General features: G+C 45.1%; 1 protein-coding gene across 1 annotated transcript in view; it reads left to right on the top strand.

The window, feature by feature from the left end:
* The first annotated feature begins 13,478 nt into the window (after nucleotides 1-13,478).
* PRX (periaxin) overlaps nucleotides 13,479-26,369 on the top strand; it is a 38,393-nt gene continuing 25,502 nt past the window's right edge. Inside the window, exon 1 of the mRNA XM_069943482.1 lies at nucleotides 13,479-13,561. The gene's annotated coding sequence lies outside the window, so the exon portion shown is untranslated. The remainder of the gene's footprint in view (nucleotides 13,562-26,369) is intronic.

The raw sequence follows: 26,369 nt of genomic DNA, 5'->3' as shown, positions 1-26,369 counted from the left end.
ATAAAGTTATGATATAGTGCTAGAATACGGCATTCCTCTATGATTGGTGGGGTAGCGGGCACTACATCCCCCACCAGCCGCCCCCTGCACAGTCTCTTCCTGCACAGCAGTGCCTATGCCACTTGCAGGGCGGTTACAGTTCCCTGTAGAGCATGGCATGACAAGTATGATTGCCATGTACAGCAGGCAGTTACCGCATTAGGGTGAGCATACTTGCCAGACTGGCGTGCTTGAGCGATCAGGAGTGGGACATCGTCTGTAACATACATATGTAATCCTATACCCTAAACAGTGGTGATGACAGGAGGCTTTGATCTTTGCTGGTTAACCCTCAGAATGCTGTGATCAGCACTGATCATGGCAGGATGAATGCTTGTGACTTCATCTGGGGGCATACTTTGTAAATTAAAATTAAATAATAAAAAAAAGAATTATAAAAAAAATCCCAAATCTGCACCTTTCATTGTTTATGGGAGCTAAAGAAGAGTGCAGAGTCCAGATTCGACTCCTTAAAGGGAACCCATTACCATGAAAATGCTACCTAAGCTATAGGCATCATGTGATAGAGCAGAAGGAGCTGAACGTTTTGATATATGTCTTTATGGCTATGTTCATACAACGTATCAGACCGGCCGTTCCCGGACGTAGTTTTACGTAGTGTGAACATAGCCTATAGGAAAAGATTTGGTATAACTTGTAATTTATTGATAGAAATCTGTGATGTTTCCATGCTAACGAGTCCAGTCCAGAGAGTGACACCACCCACTGGACTCCTTACCACACATATATATATATATATAAATATCAATCTGTTCAGTTCTTTCTGCTCTATAACATGATTGTGACAGATTAGATAGCATTGTCTTGGTGACAGGTTCCCTTTAACCATGCAAAGATCAGAAATGTTAATCAATAAGTGATACAGATTTTTTCCCCACAAATATATCTATCAATCAATACAAAGGAGTTTTCCACTTTCCATATTCCTTTTTTTTTTTTTACAAGGATCTCCTAAATATAAGCTGATCAAAGGTAGTCCCGTTGATCCCTCAACAGTAATCTAAGGGGGAACCTGGCAGCAAGTGCTTCAATCCCCTGCAGCGCCACTTCAGGAAAAATGAGGCATTACATTGTTATTTTCTAAATCAGTGATCTGCCTGTGTTATGCCAGATGTGTTAGTCCATCCGTTCTGTAGCCGTTCTTGGAGAGGTAAGCCACTACCACAGTTTGGCAGCAGCGTACCCCTCTATCTGAAACACATGAACACTCAGCCGAGGCGAACCATTAAGTGTATGTGGGGATTCGTAGAGCTAATGTTTAGCCAACAGCCATGGCTACTTTATTACTTTTTTAGAGTCTTGGACCATAATGCAAATTGATAGACACCTAGGAGGAGATTTATCCAACATGGTGTAAAGTGAAACTGGCTCAGTTGCCCCTAGCAACCAATCAGATTCCACCTTTCATTCCTCACAGACTTTTGGAAAAATAAAAGGTGGAATCTGATTGGTTGCTAGGGGCAACTGAGCCAGTTTCACTTTACACTATGACATGGAGAGAGAGAGGAGCTGCTGCACATCACACCCATGGCTGATACTAATGCTGCTAGGCTAATTTCTAAAAACCAACGCCAGGATGTTGGTATATAATTTGATCAAACCATATTGCCTCATGTACCACGTGCAGGTCTCCTGGTTCACACGGGTCCCTACGCTAACTCCACACTGTGTCGGTTGGCGGCTGCCAACCCCGCAAAGCGTGCACAGACAGGGAAGGGAGGCCATGGAATGGCCCTGCAACACCAATGTCACAGGACCAAACCCAAAATGCCCCCCCAATGTTACACCATGTTTGATAAATCTCCCCCTTATCTCAAGCAGTACCTAGCCTGGACAGATTCTAGGTATAGAAGAACACAAACACCTTTCCTGACTCACCAGCTACTGGAATGTTCAAAGCGCTGTGGAATCTGTTGGCGCTATACAAATAAATATTATTATTATTTTGTTCAACCCACGAGTAAAACAAAAATTCATCTAGCGCCACTTGTAGAAGTTACACTGAAAAAAAACCTACACGCTCAAGTGCCGCCATTCTTTCTTAAGGCTCCGCTTCTAGGCAGCCTGAGTTCTCCTTACCAGGATGGTGCGTACGCCTATTTACTATGTGTATGGGGAAAGGGAAGCGATGACCCTCTTTGAGCTAAATTTGCTATAGTTTGAGATCATTGAGAGTTTTGTCACTGGCAGCTTGTAACGTATCCGACCCATAAAGATAGTCGTCATCTTACATCCGATGCTCTGTGCAGTAGATATGTGACATGTTCTCTTTATCACATGGGATTTGGTGAGTCTTTCGCCTCGTGCTCATGTATTTGTAATGGCGGGCCCGGCTATAACAAACTGCTGATGGGATTTTGTGTTTAGGAAGGAAAAGGGTGGAGGACCCCAATAAGGAGGAAGTCAAGCCTAAAAAATGTGACCTTTCTACTCATCGAAGTTAATATTCCTCGAATTCTAGAGCGGGTCCTTTCCGTGTCACTGAGGGAGCCGAGGAATAAAAGCAGGAAGTGTATGTTCAATGACAGGAGAATTAGCTCAGATTTGGCGTCACTGACGGAGCAGATCATTGAGGGATGGGTGGAGGCCCTTGTCTCATCTCAGGAATTCATCCCAAGGAGATGGCACTGGGTCACCACTCCCAAGCTTTTTACCAATCTATTTCTATGAAATCAACGTCTCTGCAAATAGCATCAGGTCTTCATTTTCTGGTCTTTTTAGTTCTAATTTCCGCATAACAGACGTAAATATAGATTAATGTGTCCGTCACAATGACCCTCCAAAACAAGACAGACTAACAAAGTGATAGGACCAATCAGTTATTCATAGTAGATCTTTATTGCAGTTTACGCTCTTGTTATTTAAGAAAGTTCTGACTCTTTTGCATATACAAAGTGAAATGATAAAATTCTGTCTACCTTTGTCCTCCACTAGGGGGAGCCATAGAGTCGTCAGCAGAAGTTCCCCTGGTGTCATCACCGCACAATGTGCCTGGGACACGGCAGCCAGTCATCAGTCTCAGTGGTCAGGTGCAAACACCAGAATAGTCTTAAAGTGATAATGTCACCCCGTTTCTGTATGAGGACTTCTTTACAGAGCTGTAAAGCCTAAATTCTGTAGTTTTAATACCAGTGAAAAATGCTTTTTATCATTAATGGATTGTGCCACCTGGGCGGGCCCACATTGGTGTCAAAGGCTCCGCCCTCAGTGACATCATAGTCATCTAGGCCCGGAATGAGCGGGCCTAGAGGTCTAATCCCCACCAACTCTAGGTTGACCCATTCCTATAGCCGCAAAGGGGGCGGGGCCCAGGCAGTGATGACATCATGGAGGGTGGGACATATGTCGCCGAAGTGGGCAGGGCCAAGTGGTGCGGCAGGCATGAAGCCTGCCCAGGTGGTACAATCCATTAACCATAAAAAGCATTTTTCACTGGACCAAGCTCCAAGAAATCTATTATAAAGTTAGTTATGAAAACTGCAAAATTTAGGCTTTAATGATGGGTAGAGAAGTCCTTATACAGAAAGGGGGTGACAATATCACTTTAAATTGACCAATTCCACTGCTGCTCTTAAAGGGGTACTCCAGCGGCTGCGCTTCGGTGGCCGGTTCCCGGCCGCTTCCTGGTGTCTGATGCGGGTCCGAGACGTGACGTCTCAGGTCCGCTCAGCCACTCAGTGAAGGAGGCGGGATCCGATTCAAGTCCGCTCCGATCCCGCCCCTGTCACTGAGTGGCTGAGCGGACCTGAGACGTCACGTCTCGGACCCGCGTCAGACACTCGGAAGCGGCTGGGAAGCGGGCACCGGAGCACCGCGATGCGGGACCCGCCGCTGGAACTGGGGAGGTGAGTGGACGTCTTTTCCCTCGGCCACCTTCTCCTCGTTCCCAGCAAAAAAGTTCCCCCCAAGCTGGAGTACCCCTTTAAAGGGGTATTTCCATCTCAGTTAGTTATCCCCTATCCACAGCGCTCGAAAATGGTGGCTCCATAGAGAATAAATGGAGCACAATCTGGGATGGCCCAGCAGGTGCAGTGAGCGCTCCACTTATTGCAGAAATGATTGCGTCCCTGTTCTTGGGATCAATGGAGGTCCTGGGGGTGGGACCCCCCCCCCCCCCCCCCCAATAAGCTTGTTATCTTATGCATAGGCGATAATGATTTAAAATGGCAATACATGTTTTCGCTTATAGATGGGGGTGCCATGTGGGAGATCCATTCTATGATGTCCATCCACCTGAAAAGGACATATAGACAGCCACTGTTTTCATTAAACAACCTTTTTATTCACAACTTTTCAGGAGTCTTATCTATACACAGTACATGCGCTTTATGTCCTAACATCTGCTCATTCGTGCAGGGATCCAAGTCGCCTTCTTGGCTATGGTTGGCCTAACATGCATCACCCGTGGCCATCTTTCCATTCATATGTGTCAGCCCTCAGTCTCACCTTCCATCCTACCCAAGCTGATAACAATAGGGTATGACAGCAGCCATCTATACACAGCTTATAGGAAGGGAAAGGATAACATGCGCCTTCTCTGCAGGTGACCGCTAGATAGACTTCACGCTTCCTCTACGCTCCACATTTGGATATCCTCACAGTAGGAACTGACAAGAAGACTCATAATACACAGTAATATTACTATAGTAAAGACTCAAGATATGGCAGATAAGGTGACAACTTAACCCTTTGAGAACCAAGCCCAAATGACCCAGCAGACCGCGCCAATTTTCATTTTTCTATCTACATGTGAGGGCTTGTGTTTTTATTCAGGAATAGGTGTACAATGTAATGGCATCTTTCATTCTACCACAACATGTATAATGGAATCCCCAAAATATTATTTAGGAAACGACGTGATACCATTATTCTATAGGTCAGTGTGAACACAACCAAATGCAGGTTTACACAGATTCTGTTATATTATATTTTTTTAAATGAAATCTTTTTTTGCAATTAATTATCAATAAAAGGGGCCTATTGTGACGCTTATCACGGTTTTAGTTTTTCACCTACGGGGCTGTATGGGGTGTCATTTTTTGCGCCATGATCTCTTGTTTTATTTGTATAATGGGATAGAGGGTGATTTTAACATTTATTGGGAGAGGGGCTTTGGGGTATTTTTAAAAACATTTAAAATTTTTTACACATTTTAAGTTGCCCTGAGGGACTATTACATGCAATCATCAGATTGCATACACTGACCATTGCTATGCCATAGGCGCAATCAGCAGAGCGCCAATAGGACTGCATGGAGAAAGGTAAGAGTCTTCCAGCGGTCCGTAAAAGCGATCGGGACTCCTGTAGTCACACTGTGGGGGTCCCGATCGGTAAATGACAGAAGCTGCTCCTGTCACTTACACTTAAACGCTGCAATCGTGTTGCGGCGTTTAAGGGGTTAATGACAGTCTGCAGCGTGATCGCTGCAGCCTGTCATTAATGGCGAGGGCTTGGCTATTCAGTCTGACACAGTGCTCTCTGCTGCCACCTCTGTCCATGTCAGGAACTGTTCAGTAAATCCCCCATAGAAAACCTCTCCTGCTCTGGACAGTTCCTGACATGGACAGAGGTGGCTGCAGAGAGCACTGTGTGAGACTGAAAAGAATACACCACTTCATGCAGGACATACAGCAGCTGATAAGTACTGGAAGACATAAGATTTCTTAAACAGTAAATAAATTACAAAGCTATATAACTAGTTGATTTGACAGAAAAAGATTTTTTGGCGTAGTACACCTTTATTGAGACAATCGGAGCTGATAAGTATGGGAAGACTGGAGATTTTTAAATAGAAGTAAATTACAAATCTATATAACTTTCTAAAACCAGTTGATTTGAAAGAAAAAAGATTTTCGTTGGATAACCACTTTAAGACCTTTCTAAACTTTACGGAAATACTATGTGTGAACATACCTCAAACACTTAAACCCACAGGCCAAGGCCCAGGGCACAAACCCCTATTAACAAACCCCCCCCCCCCCCCCCCCCCAAAATAAATAATAAATAAAATATAGCTTTTAATGATATTCCTTAAAAATCAAGGTGAACCAAATTAAAATTACATAACCCCTAGATCTGTCTCTCAATAACCCCATCTCTTTTTAATATTTTTATTAATGATCTTGTAGAGGGGCTACAGAGTAGAATCTCCATTTTTGCAGATGATACTAAACTGGGTAAAGTAATCAGTACAGAGGAGGATAATATAATATTACAGAGGGATTTGGAGAAGCTAGAGGCTTGGGCAGAGAAATGGCAAATGAAGTTTAATGTGGATAAATGTAAGGTTATGCATTTGGGCCATAGAAATAATAAGTACAGTTATGTGCTAAATAATAAAACACTGGGTAAAACTACTTCCGAAAAGGACCTGGGGGTATTGGTGGACAGTAAACTCAACTTTAGTGATCAGTGCCAGGCAGCAGCTGCCAAGGCTAATAAAATAATGGGGTGCATCAAAAGAGGTATAGATGCTAAGGATGAGAACATAGTTTTGCCTCTTTATAAATCACTAGTCAGACCACATATGGAATACTGTGTACAGTTTTGGGCACCGGTATATAAGAAGGACACAGCTGAACTAGAGCGGGTGCAGAGGAGGGCAACAAAAGTCATTAAGGGAATGGGTGGGTTACAGTACCAGGACAGGTTATCACGCTTGGGGTTATTTACGCTAGAAAAAAGACGTCTTAGGGGCGATCTGATCACAATGTACAAATATATGAATGGACAGTACAGAGATTTTTGTAGTGGTCTTTTTACTCCAAGGTCTGTAACAATGACAAGGGGGCATCCTCTACGTCTAGAGGAAAGAAGATTTCATCATCAGCATCGACGGCATCATCAGCGGGTTCTTTACTGTACGAGCGGTAAGACTGTGGAACTCTCTGCCACATGATGTTGTCATGGCTGATTCATTAAATAAGTTCAAGGGAGGCCTGGATGATTTTCTTGAAAAATATAATATTACAAGTTATGGGCATTAGATTTCTGGTGATACGTTGATCCGGGGATTGTTCTGGTTGCCATTGCAGTCGGGGGAGGGGGGGGGGGAGTTTCTCCCTGTGGTGGGGCGTTTGTCTTCTGCCCCATAGGGGTTTTTCGCCTTCCTGGATCAACACAGTAGGATTTTCCTAGGTTGAACCTGATGGACTCTTGTCTTCTTTCAACCTTATTTACTATGTTACTATGTTACTATCTCAGCTCTGCTATGCCCTCACCATCTCACCTCTGCTATGCCCTCACCATCTCAGCTCTGCTACGCCATCTCAGCTCTGCTATGCCCTCACCATCTCACCTCTGCTATGCCCTCACCATCTCAGCTCTGCTATGCCATCACCATCTCAGCTCTGCTACGCCATCTCAGCTCTGCTATGCCCTCACCATCTCAGCTCTGCTATGCCCTCACCATCTCAGCTCTGCTATGCCCTCACCATCTCAGCTCTGCTATGCCCTCACCATCTCAGCTCTGCTATGCCATGACCATCTCAGCTCTGCTATGCCCTCACCATCTCAGCTCTGCTATGCCCTCACCATCTAAGCTCTGCTATGCCCTCACCATCTCAGCTCTGCTATGCCCTCACCATCTCAGCTCTGCTATGCCATGACCATCTCAGCTCTGCTATGCCCTCACCATCTCAGCTCTGCTATGCCATGACCATCTCAGCTCTGCTACACCATCTCAGCTCTGCTACACCATCTCAGCTCTGCTATGCCATCGCCATCTCAGCTCTTCTATGCCATCACCATCTCAGCTCTGCTATGCCATCACCATCTCAGCTCTGCTATGCCATCACCATCTCAGCTCTGCTTTGCCATTACCATCTCAGCTCTGCTTTGCCATCACAATCTCAGCTCTGCTATGCCATCACCATCTCAGCTCTGCTATGCCATCACCATCTCAGCTCTGCTATGCCATCACCATCTCAGCTCTGCTATGCCATCACCATCTCAGCTCTGCTATGCCATCTCAGCTCTGCTACACCATCTCAGCTATGCTATGCCATCACCATCTCAGCTCTGCTATGCCATCACCATCTCAGCTCTGCTACACCATCTCAGCTCTGCTATGCCATCACCATCTCAGCTCTGCTATGCCATCACCATCTCAGCTCTGCTATGCCATCACCATCTCAGCTCTGCTATGCCATCACTATCTCAGCTCTGCTATGCCCTCACCATCTCAGCTCTGCTGCACCATCTCACCATCTCATCTCTGCTATGCCATCACCATCTCAGCTCTGCTATGCCATCACTATCTCAGCTCTGCTATGCCATCAGTATCTCAGCTCTGCTATGCCCTCACCATCTCAGCTCTGCTGCACCATCTCACCATCTCATCTCTGCTATGCCATCACCATCTCAGCTCTGCTATGCCATCACTATCTCAGCTCTGCTATGCCATCAGTATCTCAGCTCTGCTATGCCCTCACCATCTCAGCTCTGCTGCACCATCTCATCTCTGCTATGCCATCACATCTCAGCTCTGCTGCACCATCTCACCATCTCAGCTCTGCTATGCCGCCATCATCATCTCAGTTCTGCTACGCCATCACCATCTCAGCTATGCTACGCCGCCATCATCATCTCAGCTCTGCTACTTCATCATCAGACATAAGCATTGCATGATGGGAAATGTAGTTTCCTATCTTGATTATAGACCATGTTTTAGAAAAACTTGTAACTCAGGAACGGCAGCAGCTAGAAAGATGGGAGACAGCTCAAAATACTCGGGGAGACTTGGTGAGTAAGAATAGCTAGGTTAGGGGGCATTACATTTTTTTTTGCTTTTGGGGGGAATACCCCTTTAAGTTAAAGGGGTTGTCCGGCGAAAATCTTTTTCTTTCAAATCAACTGGTTTCAGAAAGTTATATAGATTTGTAATTTACTTCCATTTAAAAATCTCAAGTCTTCCAGTACTTATCAGCTGCTGTATGTCCTGCAGGAAGTGGTGTATTCTTTCCAGTCTGACACAGTGCTCTCTGCTGCCACCTCTGTCTATGTCAAGAACTGTCCAGAGCAGGAGAGGTTTTCTATGGGGATTTGCTACTGCTCTGGACAGTTCCTGTCACAGACAGAGGTGGCAGCAGAGAGACTGGAAAGAATACACCACTTCCTGTAGAACATACAGAAGCTGATAAGCACTGGAAGACTTGAGATCAATATTTTAAAGTAAAATATTTTCACCAGAGTTCAGAGGGAACATGGTCGTAATCAGGCCCAGGACCCGGCCCAGAACTCTTATTAACACGGGGGAGCTCAGACATTGGGGCGGGCTGCAACTACAAGCCCATCTTTGACTGAATCCCTTCCCTGAATGTTGCTGTAGTTTGGTATACTACGTGCTTCTAGTTCCCTCCCTTCTCAGTTCTGGTGCTGGGAACCATACACACACATATATATATTTACAGAGCGTATACATCCTGAAGGGAAATCAGTCCTTATTCCCTGTGTAGATAAGGCCTCAGGAAGGGGCTGTGTCCCTTTGATAGAGCACAGAGTTTGTACAGTGACCCAGCTCAGGGCCCCCACCGCACACACACTCTACAGCTTCCTGCCAATCATCACATACTCATCTACTACAGTCACATAGTCGCTGACCGACACTCTATAGATGCTACAGCCAGTCTCGCCCATACAGTGTAATATACATATATGTATGAGAGCCTATATCAGGGGTAGGGAACCTTTCGCTCTCCAGCTGTTGCAAAACTACAACTTCCATCATGCCTGGACAGCCAAAGCTAAAGCTTTGGCTGTCCAGGCATGATGGGAGTTGTAGTTTTGCAACAGCTGGAGAGCCAAGGTTCCCTACCCCTGATATAAAGCAATACACAGTGGTGCAAGGGTATAACAGTTAATCCCGAAACACTCTTTTCCTTTATTTATATAAATTTCGTTCCTGATATAGTGCCAACAAATTGTGCGGCGCAGTACAGAGATTGTCAACACTCACATAAGTTCCTGTCTCCAGTGGGGTTGACATTCTACATTTCCTATTTAAATTACACTAGGGCCAAATTCATAGTGAAAATCCAAACATTGGATGGGATCCAACCTATGCCAGAGGGGCCCTGTGAGCATAGTGGGTGCAGGAGGATGAAAATAGCCCAATTGTTTAACTCCTTAGTGATAGCTAGATGCTCGGAGACTATGGTGCCTACTCCATATACATCAGCCAACAAATGCCCTCAGTAACTGGCATCGGAGGTACCTATAACGCTGGTCATTTCACCACCTAGATGTTGCGGTCCACAGCAACCATAGCATCTAGGGGGTTAGGTGAATTGTCATTCCTGTCATGATTTTGGTATTGCAGTGTATTGTACACAGTCATATCACAATATTATATGCACAAGCCAAAAAGACAGAAATGGCTGCACATCGCACCCATGGCTGACACGAAAGCTTATTCAGCTACATTTAAAACCAACATCAGAAGTTAGTATATAATTTGGCCAAACCATATTGCCTCATGTACCACGTGCAGGTCTTCCGATATCACAATATTATGACCAGCAGCAGTTAATATCCAGAGAAACCGCCATGTGCAGCACATACAGCTGCTAGATGGGCAGGACGTGACACAGTAAGGTAGATTGACACAGGTATATGGAGTAATGCTGACTGCAGTGTATCAAGATGGCCTCATAAAGGCTCAATTAGGAGTTAGGAGGAGGTTGTCTTGGTCATGCTCTTCAAACCAATATCGCACATTTCCAGTCAGGTGACATGTTGCATAATTGCCAATGTCCCGGATTTGACAGGGCCGGGTATGTACCGGCAAGCCCCGACCCCGTAAGGGCCCCCAATGCAAACCATGAGTAAAGTACAGTAAAGCTGTCAGTATTGGCTGGAGGCTGTATATTCCACCTGCAGCCACTAGATGCCGCTCTCTCCTCCCAGCTACAGGGCCTAACAGGGACGCCACTCCTGCCCCAGAAGAGCCAGAAGGATGAAGGTGGCAGTGTTCTGCAGGGAGCCAGGTAATGATTAGGAGCCCACATGAGGGGATTATGGTGGAGAAAGTGAAACTATATACACTGGTGTGAAAGGCCAGGAGAATAGTGATCAGAACTGTGACTCGTATATTCTGTATACACAGCTCTTACCAGTCTCCCAGTCTCTCACACCAATGTATATAGCTTTCTCTTCTTCAGCATCATCCCCTCATGTGGGCTGCTCAGTATACCAGCAGTCTCACACCACACCGTATTATACTGGTGGTATAATGAGGGGCCACATGAGGGGATGATGGTAAAGGAGATAAAGCTCCAGTCTGCCCCAGTCACCCCCAGTCTGCCCCAGTCACCCTCAATCTGCTCCAGTCACCCCCAGTCTGCCCCAGTCACCCTCAATCTGCTCCAGTCACCCCAATCACCCCCAGTCTGCCCCAGTCACCCTCAATCTGCTCCAGTCACCCCAATCACCCTCAGTCTGTTCCAGTCACCCCCAGCTACAAAGTTTTCAAGGTTTCATGGGGCCCTATACAGTTGTTTTCTGTGGGGTCCCATGACTCCTAGCTCCTACATCCCTCATCTGTTCCTGTACTACTACACCCCTTATCCTTTTGTGTTGTTCTGACTGTAAAGTTCTAACTGGAAAATTCTGAAAAAAAACCCCAAAACACTGGTGACAAGCCACACCTGTAAACCACACCCACAATAGGCCACACCCACCGAAAAAACACACCTACTATAAGCCACACCCCTTGTTGTCAATGCTAACGTGTCCCTGGAAAATTGTTTCAAATGTTGGCAACTAGGCATATTGCATGTAGTTTTTAGCCAATCTGTCAAAACGTTCAGGTTCGGCAACGTTATCCAAACCCAAATGCTCGGCATTCGATTCCCCACAGCTGCAGAAGTTGCTGCCCTTGGGAGCCCTGGAAAACATGGATACAGTCATAAGCCATAGGCCATATCAATGATTTCCTGGCAGCCCTAGGGTGGCATCCAACTTCTGCAGCAGGTGGGAATCAAATGTTTGGATGACATTGCCGAACGTTTTGAACCTGAACATTTTGATAGATTCGCTTCACACTAGTCCCATTAATGGGGGAGATTTATCAAACATGGTGTAAAGTGAAACTGGCTCAGTTGCCCCTAGCAACCAATCAGATTCCACCTTTCATTCCTCACAGACTCTTTGGAAAATGAAAGGTGGAATCTGATTGGTTGCTAATGTTTGATAAATCTCCCCCATTGTCTTCTGGAAGATCCCATCCATCTCAGCATGCTTGGGTGTATATGATCTGCAGGGATGGATTTATACCCAAATTGGGTGATAGCGCCTCCACATGGATGAACATGGAACTACCACCAGCTTGTGTTCTTCCCGCAATGGTTACAGAAAACATGGCTGATTGGAGAAGGCGACCCTTTACCAATCTGCGGAGGGATGATTCTAATACTGCCAAGCCTATTGAAGCTCATATGTGTGGCATCACTTTCGCTGCCATCTCACGCAAGCCTCATCTAGATGTATCGGGAAAATTTTAGAATTTTCTATTAAAAAATCCACTCAATGTGGATTCACCCTAAGGGCCCTATTACACTGGACCATTATCGTGCAAAAAAATTGTTATATATCGTTCGAATTTAAACGATAATCTGTCTAATTGCAATCAACGATTGGAAAATCTTTGTATGTCATTGATTTAGATCTGAACCGAAAATTATCGTTAATCGTTCGCCGTAATTCCACATTCGATCGCTCAAGTTCCGCATTTGTTCACTAATCGATCAGTGTAATTGCACATTGTTCATTGTTTTGGTGGGATCAGATGGAATAAACGATCTTAGAAACGATCGCAATAACGATTGTTCTCTGTAATATGGGGAACGATTTCAGGTTAATGCTGCGTTTACACGTAATGATTATCGTGCGAATTTGCGCGATAACGGTCGAATTCGAACGATAATCGTACGCGTAAACGCAGCGAACGATCGAACGACCTTTCATCAGGTCATCAAATCGTCGTTCATCGTACGCAAAAAATTCGCAAATCGTTCCGTGTGAACAGTCGTTCGCCGATGTAAACGTGTAAACGCAGCATAACAATAAACAATCTTGTTTGCGATCGTTTATCGTTAGTCGTTAATCGTGTAATAGGATCCTAATAGAGTTGCTCCTTGTTTCCTACCATAGCTTGCAATGCCCTGAGAGATGTGAGGGGCTGTACAGGCGGTGTGCTTTGCAGTTGCTGTGAGGGACGTGAGATGCAGCCAGCCCTGAGGCTTAGTATCGCACTCTGGTAAGATTGTCTACTGTATGGCAGAACTTGGACGTGGTTGGGTGATGTCATCCTCCTGCAGCCAATAGCAGGCCGGACAGAGACTTTTTGGGAAGCATCAGCCCTCTCCCCTTCTCCCTAGCCTCTCCCCCTGGCATTGAGTGTCAGAGTCCCAGTGACAGCTCACACACTTACTGGACCTTCCAGGAGCGAGCAGGCTGGGGGCGCACACTGACAGGGGCACTGACACAACACACGCAGAAGCTGGTAAGTGCATTGCCTATTATTGACATAGCACCAGCATATACTGCAGCGGTGTACAAAAACTGTATCACATCAGCTCTTATATAAGACCAGCGCTGAATGACAGCTTTGTCTGCGCCTCTTTCTCTCTCCCTGGCGGTCATTGTGTGGTAACAATAGGGATTATAGGAATGTATGATGGATAGTTATTGTCGCATGCAGCTGTCTGGAGGCCTCCAGAGTCGCAGATAACTGTGGTGTCACCAATGGGGAAATCTGAATCAACAGGCGAGGTATCCAGGTTGTGAAAGAGTATCACATGGTGGATCCACGCCATTCATCTGAGCTGAAGGTTGTTATCTAGGTCCAGTAGTACGAAATGGGCCGGTGTATACAGTTTATGTATCTGTAGTCCGGAGTGTGATTTTGGTGTTTGTACGGGAGGTGTAGTTTGAGGTTCGCTGCATCAAGAGAAATGTCAGAGGATCACTTAGGGTGGAGTTCCCCTTTAAAATGAAGATGCAATTTAAGCTGGCATTGGCTATTAAGTTAATACATGTAAGGCTCCATTCACACGTTCACTAGTTTATCCAGGACCATATACAGTATGATATCTGCAATCATCCGCAATCCGCCAAAAAATTCATCCGTATTGCATCTGTAATCCGTAAAGAAGGGGAAGGTGATAGTTAAATAAGTGGGAATTGTTTAAATTGATTACTTATCTGTATTTTTTACAGATTTGCGGATGTTACAGACGTTTCATCCACAAACACTTTTGGTGTTCCCGTAGACTTTTATGGGACAATCTGGGCAACAATTATTTTCCATACCAGAGCTTCTCAGTAATTTCTGTGGCTTCATAAAACATGGATTATGGATCTGTAAAGCTCCAATCACACGGGGCAACTGTGAGAAGCAAACAAGCGCTCCTTGTTCCCCGATCGCTGCCGCCACTATTACATGCGGTGGCAGGGAGCAGGTGAGTACAGGGGAGGCCGCAGGGAGATGTGGGGGGGCTGCTCGGGTGATCGCTAGATCATCCGGGCAGCCCATTGAGGATGGTGGCGGTCTGCGGTCTCCACAGAGCGATGGCAGCAGACTATCATTGTCGTTTGTCTTTTAACATGTTGAATGACAAACGACAGCAACGATTAGCCGACATTGTTCATGTCAGCTGATCATTGCCTTCTATTACACAGGATGATTATCGGCCGAATACGACTGATAATCATTCTGTGTAATAGGGTCTTTAATCTACGGGCAGTGTGAACCGAACAATAGAAACCAATGGGCTCTCAATTTGTCTGTAATTGTTGATCTGAAAATACAGACAACTTTACGGACCGTGTGAGTGTAACCTAACATATAGACTTTTTGCAGTGCATCTTTATGACTCACTTATCGTTACGTAATTTAGAAACAGTCGACAAGTAGCTGTGATTACTGGATGGTACAGGTGAAAACTGATGTATATTGACATGTAAGGGCTGAGGGGCTGTGTTCACACTACTGTTATGGATTGTGTTTATAATGCAACACTATGATGTTGTGGTGGATCTTTAGCATGCTGATGGACCCAACTGACCTATGGTGCAATTACACAGGCAGGTTTATCTGACAGATTTTTGAAGCCAAAGACAGGAACAGACCATAAACAGGGAACGGGTCATAAAGGAAAGACTGAGCTTTTTCCTTTTTTCAAATCCATATCTGGCTTTGGCTTCCAAAATCTGTCAGATAAATCTGCCTGTGTAAATGCACCATTATGATGGGATCTTTCAGGGTTCTGTTGGATCTTCCCTTAATCCCACAAGGTAATAGTATCAATGAATACTTGGCAGATTGCTAAAATAGTTACATATCATAAGTTTGGTTTCCCTATCCTTAGCCATAAGGGGTCACTGACACTTTTCTCTGCCCAACTGAATTCCCAACCAGGTACTGGTCACATAACTGCACTCTTCACGTAAATAGAGAACAGTCCCAGGGAATCTTGGGGTACTCAGGCATTTCTTTCCCTGTCAAATAAACTGGTGTCAGAAAGTTATATAAATTTTTAATTTACTTCTATTTAAAAATCTCAATCCTTTCAGTATTTATCAGCTGCTGTATGTCCTGCAGGAAGTGGTGTATTCTTTCCAGTCTGACACAGTGCTCTCTGCTGCCACCTCTGTCCATGTCAGAAACTGTTCAGAGCAGAAGCAAATCTTTTCTGCTCTGGACAGTTCCTGACATGGACAGAGGTGGCAGCAGAGAGCACTGTGTCAGACTGGAAAGAATACACCACTTCCTGCAGGACATACAGCAGCTGATAAATACTGAAAGGATTGAGATTTTTAAATAGAAGTAAATTACAAATCTATATAACTTTCTGACACCAGTTGATTTGAAAGAAAAAGATTTGTCCTTTACTGAGACAATATACCTATAGCCCAGTGACCGCACACACCTAAAGATAATATATATATATATATATATATATATATATATATATAGTTACATATAATATAATAAGAATAATGTATCCATCAACAGCAGTTTGTTGCTGATTCCTATAGATGTGCTGACTATACATGTACAGATGACAGGTGGTCTGTGATGGTGTACCCATACAGCATCTGCGCGGATCCTATTTGTGGGGTTCCCTTTGGTCCAGTGATCGGGCTCGGGTCACACTCCTGCATAGAATGAGGCTTATTATAATATAGGACAGGTCTCAGGTGTAATAATACCTATTGCTATCCAGTAGGCATTGGCATTTGGCTGCAGCTAGTCCTGGGCAGGGCACAGATATGATGGGAGTTGTCATGCACTCTCAGCACACTTCTCCCACCCCAAGTAATTCATGCTATGTCCTTGTATTCTGTAACAGTTGCTGTATCAACACATTCTACCCCACCTGACCTTACCTTGAAGCGTAGAACAGAAACATCTGCGTTCCCAGAGCCGGGATGGTTATTTTGGCCTATGCACATGTCTATTGTCGGAATGTTGTCTTTTTACAGTGTTATTCTTCTTTGCGTCTTTTTGTATCACATTTGTATCGCGACCGATGTATATAGCAAACTACATGTGTAGCATATTTATGGTGTGAACCAGGAATAACAACGGACTCATCGGATTAGTATGTGGAAACCCGCTCTACAGTTATGAGAAATAGTTTATGGCCATTAAAGGGGCACTCTGAAGGGGAAAAAAAGTGTTTTCAAGTGTTTACAGATATGTAAATTACTTCTATTTAAAATCTCCAGTTTTACAGTACTTATCAGCTGCTGTATGTCCTGCAGGAAGTGGTGTATTCTTTCCAGTCTGACACAGTGCTCTGTCCATGACAGGAACTGTCCAGAGCAGTAACAAATCCCCATAGAAAACCTTTCCTGCTCTGAACAGTTCCTCTAATGGACAGAGGTGGCAGCAGAGAGCACTGTGTCAGACTGGAAAGAATATACCACTTCCTGCAGGACATACAGCAGCTGATAAGTACTAGAAGACTTGAGTGTTTTCAACAGACGTCATTTATAAATCTGTATATCTTTTTGACACCAATTCTTTTTTCCCCTCCGGAGTACCCCTTTAGGTTAACCATTGGTTGCCCTCAAGGTAACCTAATATCGTTGCATGGACTGTGACCGAGTAGTAGTAATGGTGCAGGAATCTCATTGGTGACTAAATGGAACAATGTCATAGGCCGATTAGTCCGGGAATAAAAATCCCACATTTCGTAGTACATCTGGAAATCCTGGTTTCAGTAAGGAGATAGTCTGCAGATACCCTGACACAGACTGCTGGATTATATAGAGGGGCAGAGGATAGTTAGCAGTGAATGTACTTTGCTTACTCTGTTCCTATGTGTCTTTATAACTGGTGGATATTATAATGATGAGGCAAGCATTGAGAACAATGACAGAAAGGATAGAGAAGGAAGTTTCTTATAGTGGCTTTGTCAGGTGGCAGAGAAGACACTGGGGTATATAAGCGGAGTCCCGCCTCGGGCGCTAAATGGCTGAGCTGCCTTGAGACGTCACGTCTCCTGCGGCAGCTCACACCAGGAAGCGGCAGCGGGACGGGTGTACCGGGGGGCGTGATCCGGGACCCGGCGCTGGAATCGGGGAGGTAAGTGACCTCCGCCTTCAATAACCACTCCCTCCCCGGCCATAGCTTAAAAATACCCCCGGGCCGGAGTACCCCTTTAAAGTCCTGTCTCTCCCACCCACTCATAGAGAAAGCCTGTGAGTCCTGCTTCCTTTGTCTACTTATAGAGAAAGTCTGTGAGTCCTTTCTCTATAGATGGAAAGGAGAAGCAGGACTCACAGTGTTTTCTCTATAGATGGAAGGGAGAAGCAGGACTCACAAGCTTTTCTCTATAGATGAAAGGGAGAAGCAGGACTCACAAGCTTTTCTCTATAGATGGAAGGGAGAGGCAGGACTCAGGCTTTTTGTATAGATGAAAGGGAGAAGCAGGACTCACAGGCTTTCTCTATAGATGGAAGAGAGAAGCAGGACTCACAGGCTTTCTCTATAGATGGAAGAGAGAAGCAGGACTCACAGGCTTTCTCTATAGATGGAAGGGAGAAGCAGGACTCACAGGCTTTCTCTATAGATGGAAGGGAGAAGCAGGACTCACAAGCTTTTCTCTATAGATGGAAGGGAGAAGCAGGACTCACAGGCTTTTCTCTATAGATGGAAGGGAGAAGCAGGACTCACAGGCTTTCTCTATAGATGGAAGGGAGAAGCAGGACTCACAGGCTTTCTCTATAGATTGAAGGGAGAAGCAGGACTCACAGGCTTTTTGTATAGATGGAAGGGAGAAGCAGGACTCACAGGCTTTCTCTATAGATGGAAGGGAGAAGCAGGACTCACAAGCTTTTCTCTATAGATGTAAGGGAGAGGCAGGACTCAGGCTTTTTGTATAGATGGAAGGGAGAAGCAGGACTCACAGGCTAAGCCGTGTTTTGACTCTTCATTGTTACCCATTGTGAGGAAGCTATGGGCTAGGAAAGAAAGTAGCCAATTATACCTAGTAGAAAGGAGAAGGGATGGTCCGAACCGAGTTACCGCTGTCTGCAATGGTTACCGCTGTCTGCCCGCTCCGTGCAGCGGGCGGATCCAGCAGGAGGAACGCCTGGAAAACTGGGATACAGCCATAGCCATGGGCTGTATCCCAGTTTTCCAGTCGGTCCTCCCGCTGGATCCGCCCGCTGCACGGAGCGGGCAGACAGCGGTAATCCGATGCCAAGCGTTCTGGTTCAGCCGAACCCAAACCTTGGTGGGTTCGGACCATCCCTAGAAAGGAGCGAACCTTGAGAACAGTCAGGATTGTCCGGACAAGAATGCTCTGCTTTTGAGGTATAACCAAAATCCTTGTGGCCCATAGGTGGTAAAGTTAAATCTAAGGTCGGAGAAATTAATACCTACTGGTGAAAACATTTCCATGGACATACCAAGCATAGCTTCTATTTCATCTATATTGGCGTCAGTCCATTAGAGTTTCGTGAATCATTGCGTTCTTGGGTGATTACTATGTCATTGTGTTATCGCGGATGTGGAGCCATGACGAGGCCGGAAGGACGCCAGGAGCTTATCTGGGATGTAAATAGAATAGGAGGCCAATGGCCAGCAGCCGGATGTTGAGGCATGATGCGTTAGAGGCAAGAGAAGACGCCCTTGTGTCTGTAGACTGGTGGAGGCCACAGATGACAGGAAGGAGCTTTTCCTTCCTTGTGATGCAAAAATATACAAAGATTCTTTAAATATTTCTTGTTTGGCTCATAGTCAGAGTTAAAGGATATGATTGACAAGGGCGTTTTCATGATGAAGACCAAGATGAGTAAGGGGTTAGTCAAGGAAGACGCCCCACTCGGCTTGCCCCATACATGTCCTTGAGAACATAACCTGCATCTCATATATGGGTCAATTCTATTCTCCTAGACAGAGGTGATGGGAAGCCAAGACCTCCTAGCTATGTAATAGTCCAGCCTAGAAAAGATTTCAGCTGGGACCTGGATCTAGGCCATGGAAGAAGCTGCCGGCGTCCATGCAGGAGAAGAGTGTAATGTCTCCCTTGCTCCAGTCAGTTCCCATATATGTTTTGCATCTGGAGGCCACGTGGGAGATATCCCAGCACAAATATCCCAAAATGGGGCTAAGGGCACAGCTATAACACAGATGGGTATGTTTAGATTTAAAGCGGTTGTCTAGAAACAGTGCCACGCTTGTGCTCAGTTTGTGTGTGGTATTGCAGCTCAGTACCACTGGAGTGAACAGAGTTGTAATACCTCATACAACCTGAGGACAGGCGTGGCACTGTTTATGGAAGAAAGCAGCAATGTTTTTCTAATTCTGGATAACCGCTTTAATGCACAGGTTATATCGATGCAGACTCCAGGGTTTTTGCACTCACCTGATTTTGGTCTTATTGCAGGTGACTTGTCATCCAGTTTAGTCTATGATGACTATGTAATGTATATACGAGTATATTAGCTGGTAAACTAGTACTGGTGAGTTAGCTGATAGTAGTGAAGTATCTGCCTAAGTCAGGGCTCAGCTGAAACTGAAGGGGGGGGGGGGTGACAATTCAGCCTCCAGCCTATAGCCCTGCAAACAGAGAGGGAGAGTGATGAAGGGCCTGAGTCACATGACCTGCAGGTCCTCACAGTTACAGTGTGGAGCAACATGGGCCTGACTGCAGAGAGGAAGATGGGGAAGACAGAACTGTAAGTGCTGTGTGCATTTGTGTGTATGTATCATATATATATATATATATATATATATATATATCTGTGTGTATCTACTATATATGTGTGTGTCTGTCAGTGTATGTATGTATGTATGTGTGTACTGTATCTGTGCGTATGAGTGAGTGTGTGTGTGTGTGTGTGTGTGTGTGTGTATGTCTGTACTGTATCTGTGTGTATCAATGTATGTATGTACTATATCTGTATTTCTGTGTCACTGGTGTGTTTATTTGTATATATGTCAGTATCTCAAGTGATTGACAGTTTTGTTTCCAAAGATGTTTTACAGCAGCTGCTATTTATGCTGAGCTCTGATCTTTAGTTGTAAGACCCCCCTTACCCCATTACACATGGAAGGTGTTTCCCCTATATACTACCCCATCCCCATTATGTACTTCAGTAGTATTTATTATCTCATTTCAGCAATCAGGTGATTGACAGGTTGGAATTTAGAGTTTCTTTTGCACCTGTTATTAAAGGGTATGAGAAAATTATATAGATTTGTAAATTACTTCTATTTAAAAATCCTCCGTTTTCCAGTACTTATCAGCTGTTGTATGTCCTGCAAAAAGTGGTGAGTTTATTTTTTTATGGGGGGGGGGGGGGGGGGGGGGCAGGTGGGGCAGACAGCTCAGGGCCCAGGGAACATTTAATCTGCCCCTGCCAGGCGTGATGGGAATTGTAGTTTTGGAACAGCTGGAGGGTCAATCCAAAACTAGAGGGATACCACAAACTCCATTGAGACTGAGGGACATGCAAGAGATGAAAATGGATCTTACACTCTGTGTACTTAGAGATCACTGAGCTGATATGTGGCACCTACTTTCACCCATTAGAGTGGAAGTGCTTGAGAGCTAATATATGGCAGGTCTCAATGAAGTCTGTGAGGCCTCATGTCACGTCACCCATATACTGCCAGTCAATGGGGTTGTGTGAATTTGTATTTCTATTTTTTATATTTAAAGGGGTTATCCAGCGCTACAAAAACATGGCCACTTTCCCCCTACTGTTGTCTCCAGTTTGGATGGGGTTTTGAAACTTAGTTCCATTGAAGTAAATGGAGCTTAATTGCAAACTGCACCTGAACTGGAGACAACAGTAGGGGGAAAAGTGGCCATGTTTTTGTAGCGCTGGATAACCCCTTTAATTTGTTTAAAAAAAGCACTGTAACAGCAAGTGATAGCATGAAGATGTGTATATATATATATATATATATATATTTGCTATTTTTAGCGTTTTACACGTGTTGGAAGTCAGGTCTTAAGTTAAAATTTTTCAGTATTTTTGAGGTGTTTATGGACAAAAAAAGGTACCAAAAAGATTGTACAGCTATTGGAGGAGAAATGGTGCCATGGTTTTTACCACATTCGGAACTTATTCCAAACGCATATGTGAAAACACGGCCTACAAGGCTCCTTTGATGAAGGCCAATCTGCTAGACTGGCCTTGATTATGGCTCGGCCCACCCAAAAGTGAGTAATATTATAAAGAGAGACTGGCTATGGGGTGGGGGGTATACACAGACATGGGAGACAGGAACAGTGTCTCCTTAGTAGGTATCCCCAGCAAATAACCTGTACAACACCTGGAAGGCTCTGTTATAACCCAGACAAGATATGCAGACATTACAAGGTTCAGCAGGCAGAGGGGAATCCACTCCATCCCAAAAATAGATCATCGTTTATCTTCCATCAAGTAGGATTGTAGATTCCTGGCATGATGTTACAGCACCCCCCTCCTTCCCTATAAACACCACATGGTATGGACTCTGCCCAAATTATTAACCCTCCCCAGACCTAAGCAAGAGCTTTCTGCTACTGTACAAACTTTACATGTACACCATGTAAATGTCATTGCACCAACTCAGAAAAAGTAGTGGTGGCGCCCCCTGCTGTATCATTACCACTCTGTGCCAATGAGGCCTAAAGGGTTTCTATGCATTTTGGAAGACAGGCGACATGTAGCAGTCAATAGATGCTGCGGCAGTGGTGCTGGTGTGTGTCAGTGTGCAGGGTCAGCGTCAGCACAGGGCCCAGAGAGGGAGAGGGGCCCAGTGTTCTGATGTTCAGCCTGCTCACTGTAGTGCAGGGTGAGCGCTAAACATCAGAAAACAGAGAAGGAGCAGGATGCCAGCTTCCTGCAGAGAGAGAAGGATAAAGGACCTGATCACATGACCCGCAGGTCCTCAATACTACAGTGTGAAGATTGGCCCACCAGAGAGGAAGAGGTCGAACACTGAGCTGTAAGTGCTGTGTGTGTGTGTGTCAGTCAGTAAGTTTGTGTGTCAGTCAGTAATGTGTGTGTGTGTGTGTCAGTAACGTGTGTGTCAGTAGTTTATGGGTCAGTAATGTGTGTACGTCATTTAATAATGTGTGTATGTCAGTCAGTAATGTGTGTGTGGGTCAGTCAGTAATGTGTGTCTGTGTATCAGTCAGTAATGTGTGTGTGCATCAGTCCGTAAAGTGTGTGTATATCAGTCAGTAATGTGTTTGTGTGTGTGTCAGTAATGTGTGTGTCAGTCAGTAATGTGTGTGCAAGACAGTAATGTGTGTGTGTGTGTGTGTGTCAGTCAGTAGTGTGTGTGTCAGTAATGTGTGTTTGTGTATGTTATTGGTGTCTTAAGTGATTGTGCATAGTGGATGGATGGATGGATGGATGGATGGGTGAGGGGCCCGCTGAGGCTCTGTCACCCAAGGGCCCACAAAAACCTGGAACCTGGAGTCCTGTCAGTGTGTCACTTATATCTATTGATTTGTCCGGCTACTGTATAACACTCCAATATAAGTAGTAAGGATAGTAACCTTATGTGCAGGGGCATACCTGTAGTGGGACAATGGTAGCAGTCACATTCGGACCAGTATACCAGTATTATAGAAGACATGTGCTAGATAAGAAGCCATAATACATATTACACTGGGGCCTGAGACCTCAGGTTATATCTTTGTCTGTAATACCCAATCTAACATGGCATTTCTTCCTCACGGATTCCATCATCGTACTTCTAAATATCATCAGCTCGCGGGACGTTGGCAGAATTCCCAGTTTTGCCTCCTATACTGTATTTCAGGTAGATTAGATATCAGGGTGGAAATTATTTGTGGCCGATTTGTGACAGTCAGTGTTATTGCAAGGCACTAACCCAGTGCGGGAAGGGTTAAGAAGTATGGCGCTTTGCCTTGTATTAAAGGGAGCCATTGTTCAGCTATGTAAAACCCTTTCTTTGGTATGTCTGTAATGCCTTTTGAGGGAGTCTTAGTATGGCTCCCTATTGTCCCTAGAGGGGCAGAGAATTTCGTCTATGAAGCATTGACCTTTATGAGAATCAGCCGGCGTGGGCAGTGCTCTGCCAGGCGTGGGATTTTGGAATGGGCACCAGCGCTTCTCTCCGAGTCAACACATGGGTCGAGCTTACAGTGAAATTTATCAACAAACACTGACGTAAAAATCCATGTCACTGAGAAGACATAAATTATCTCTGGACGGAGATACATTATAATATCTCATATCCCATATCATTATCATACATTATCTTCGGACAATCCAGTCGGGAGGATCGGGCACACAATTGTAGAATCAAGGACTCTCTATATGCTAGGATATTTATGCATGGACATTAGTCAAAAAGAAGAACAGAGTATTGAGTAAAGTGCTGTTAATTACTGATATATACAATGATGTTTCTTTACTTACTTTAAAGAAGAAGTCCGGCCATTTTTAAAATCTGGCAGCCTGCAGGGAGGAATTTTATCAGGAGTACGAACTTACTTCTCCCCGTGCCTGCTCCGGGATTTCTACCGATGACACGTCACAACCTGGCTGATGGACTGACCGCCCAGCCAATCGGTGATTGGGACGGGATGCCACTCCAGTCACTGATTGGCCGAGCGGCCTGTCCATCACCCAAGACAAGCCTTTTCCTCTGAGTTGTGACGTCTTTACAACTCGGGGGGGAAAATGCCTTCCGTGGGGCTTCTGAGTCCGGTCCTGACGCACACTGTGGGCATGGGGAGAGGTAAGTTCATACTCCTGATAAAATTCCCCCTGCCCCTGCAGTGATGGGTACATAGGACATATTGGAAGGGGACGTCCTCATTGCCATGCAGCAGCTTTCCATTGGGAGTAACTACAGCCATCACTGGATCTCTATGCAATCATACCTGCTAACAAGAGATGAGTGAACCTCACACCTGAGTGTGCAGCATTTAATTACCAGTGGCTGAAGAAGTTGGATGCAGCCCTTGGGAGTTTGGGAAAACATAGACCTATGGCTGTAACAATGTTTTCCAGACAGCCTTAAAGCTACATCCAACTTCTTCAGCCATCTGTGTTTATGTTAATGGTGCCTTTGTTTGTGTGCCGTATGCTGCGGTAGCTATGCGGTAGTGTGGCAGCAAAGTGGGTGTAGGGTCACTTAGGCACTTGTCACGGTGGCCAGGAGTGGTGTTGGAACCCACCCCCAGACAAACAGGCACTGCTTTCGAGATTTTTTATAGCCCAAGTATAACCTGGTGTGTAGGTGCAGAAGGATAGACCAGAGCCCAGTAGCTTAAACGGGATAGCTCTGCCGTAGTTGTAGCTTCTGAAGTAGTTGTAATAGACTTTGTAGGTAAGTGTAGAGTGGAGTAGAGGAGCGTCTTGAGGGCCCTGTCCAAGGTAGCAGTGTACTTTGCCAGGATAGGATAGTAGAAAAGAGATCTGTGATCTGACCTGCCTTATGCCCTATAGTGTCGGGGTACCCATCCTGCTAGGGTAGTACAAGGTCCCAGGTCCCTGCGCTGAGTTGATCAGGCTTTCCAGGGTTTACCAGAATAGCCATGCTTTACAGTAGGATATGTAGGCTTTAACTGCAGCTTTATCCTACAGGGGCAGTACCTAACTCCAGGTATACTGCCATATGTAGTGTAGATGGTATCCCTGGTGTGAACAAGGTTCTCCTCGGAGGACGTCCTTTCTCCTGAGGGGTCGAGCACTGCATGTTAGGGGTGGTTAACAGCATAAGAAATCTGTTTCTTGGTCCCTGACAAGGGTCCTGGCCTGAGCCAGGCCCTGGCTTCACCGCAGCAAGAAACGTCTCTCTGTGTCTTGCTCTCTACCTCTGACTCAACTGGAAAAGACCCTCTCACCAGAAACTAGCTCCTTTTTATAGGGTTCCCTTAGCTAGTGTAGGATTGGTGGGGCTGTGGGTGCAAAAAAGAGAAGAGAGATGATAGGACACAAAGATGAGGTAAACAGACCTGCACCTGTGACAGGAGGAAAACAACCATGTGACATAAAACAATTAACTCGTTGCTTCCTTTAGCTGTGCTCAATATAATATACACAAAGAATACAACAGTGACACCTAGTGGCAAAAACAAACAATACATACTTCACCTTCATCCCACTGTGAGAACCTGAGTGGATTACTTTGCCCAGGTGCATAAGAAACTTAGTGGCACACCTGTGCTGGGACACTACATGTGCGTGTATATATATATTTGTGTGTGTGTATGTGTGTCACTGTGTGTATTTGGATGTTGGTCCCCACCATAGGCAGCAAACATTTGGAGCACTTAGATACTAGTGTATATAAGCCACCCTGTGTGATACAAGTATATCAAAGTCATGGCCATCTTAATACTACAACCTTGCATAGTGGGCCATTCTGACTTATAAAGGGGGGTCCTGGGTGAGATTCACTCCTCTATGATGTCTATAGGCTCTAAAAGGGTGAATAGACAGTGTTCGTCTTTTATTTATTTCCCACCACTAGCTATCCATATGTTATCCACTATATTTGGATCTTGTAATCTTAGGGTATTCATGGGCGAAGGGACACACTGCCACGGGCATTCACACTGGGCATTCAGGTCAAATTTACAATAAAAAATAAAGTCACAGGAAAACATTAGTAACCTGCTTACTGATGGTTTCCAATGGTTTATGAACTAAAGGACTGTGAGACTATGTGTGATCATTGACATGCTAACATAGCAGAGCTAGACTATTCTTCATGTGGGGGTAAAAATGACATACTGCAATGTAGATAGATGGTATATTAGGTCATAGGCCATCACTACCTGTAGAAATTCTCTATCTATAGGGTCACATACATT

The sequence above is a fragment of the Dendropsophus ebraccatus genome, chromosome 10, assembly GCF_027789765.1.
Source record: "Dendropsophus ebraccatus isolate aDenEbr1 chromosome 10, aDenEbr1.pat, whole genome shotgun sequence".
NCBI classification, from domain to species: domain Eukaryota; kingdom Metazoa; phylum Chordata; class Amphibia; order Anura; family Hylidae; genus Dendropsophus; species Dendropsophus ebraccatus.
The sequence above is the reverse complement of the archived record's forward strand: the minus strand, read 5'-3'. Positions and strand labels throughout refer to the sequence as shown.